Here is a 1,346-nt window from a genome sequence, read left to right on the forward strand (position 1 = left end):
AACACTGAGGAAGTTATGAGCAAAATTAGAAAACAGCAAGGTGAAATGGTCACACAGGCCCATTGGTTCTTCTGTGAACTGCAGCAAGAAAACATGAGCTGATTTCACCTAAACAAACATTAATAACTTCCCTCATACTTCAGATAATCACATGATTTGGTGTTATTTTGTATGGTTTGAAATGTTCTTTTGGAATCCGCTGTCAGATTTAATATCGGTGTRGGATTAAAAATTTATCCACATCCCTACAGTTAGAAGCTGAGATGATTTAGACATATTGGACAAATGTTAAATATGTGGACAAATGTTAAATATGGAGATGCCAGGAAGCAGAACACAGACGTGTCTTGAAGAGTGAAGGAGGATGYAGAGGGTTGGTGTGACAGAGGAGGCTGCAGGGACGGGGTGAGACGGAGGCAGATGAGCCACTGTTCCATAAAGGTATCATAATTTAGTCTGAGCAGAGCAGAGCAGCACACATCACACCTCCACCGAGATCCAAACACCACATAATAAAACATATTTCTATGCAAATGACCACTGAACGATCAGTCATACTGAATAATGAGGAGCAGCTTGACTGCATTAGAGCTCTGCGCAGTTGTTCTGATCTGTCCTACAAGTAGACGGAGAGATCATCACATTCAACTCTCAGCTGAGCCGGTGGAACATTTTCACACGTAAATTACACACTCCATTCACGGGCAGAGAAACAAGCTGCAAAGCGACAAAAGAAGGTGTTTCTGAACAGAGGAGTTTTCAGATGGCAGACTGAGTGTGAGAGGAAACCACACGAAATCTTCGTCCTCCTGTTCCCRCCTCTCACAAAGCCCCACTACCTCAAACTCTACGCATGAATATGATACGAGCATGCTACTGTAGATCACCAGGCTGATGCTTTTCTCAGGTTCCAGAAAGAACAGGAGAGTACTTATGACTCTACTGCCTTGGTGACAACTGTGTCTTTCCAGTCGTGTTGGTAATTTTATTTTGATGCCACAGCAGGCTAGGAAATGTAAATACYCTCACAGGTTGGTCAGATGAACTTGAGGTTCTTTTCAGGTTTTGACTAAATTGGCCATAACATCGTCATTTTTCAACAAAGATGAGCTAAGTGTGAAATTCTAGCATGAAGTCTATATAGGCAATCCTTCAAAGACTGTCTTTAATTGACCCTGTTTTTATAAAAAGTGTAACCTAACGTCACACTAAGAAATCTGTTTTATTTGGTTTTCCATCTGGAATTGACCACTTTGCCTTTAAGTTTCACTTTTTGAATTCATATCAGTTTTTTTTCAAACCCTGAGCATCACTTTTAGATAAATATAAAAGAAGATTAGCATATT

The 1,346-nt window shown here is 40.4% G+C and overlaps 1 protein-coding gene across 1 annotated transcript in view; it reads right to left on the bottom strand.

The window, feature by feature from the left end:
- The window catches only part of ano1a (anoctamin 1, calcium activated chloride channel a), a gene marked incomplete in the record, with an annotated part of 59,987 nt that overhangs the window by 28,348 nt on the left and 30,293 nt on the right, over positions 1-1,346 (bottom strand).

The sequence above is a fragment of the Austrofundulus limnaeus genome, unplaced genomic scaffold (genome assembly GCF_001266775.1).
Source record: "Austrofundulus limnaeus strain Quisiro unplaced genomic scaffold, Austrofundulus_limnaeus-1.0 Scaffold281, whole genome shotgun sequence".
Lineage (NCBI taxonomy): Eukaryota > Metazoa > Chordata > Actinopteri > Cyprinodontiformes > Rivulidae > Austrofundulus > Austrofundulus limnaeus.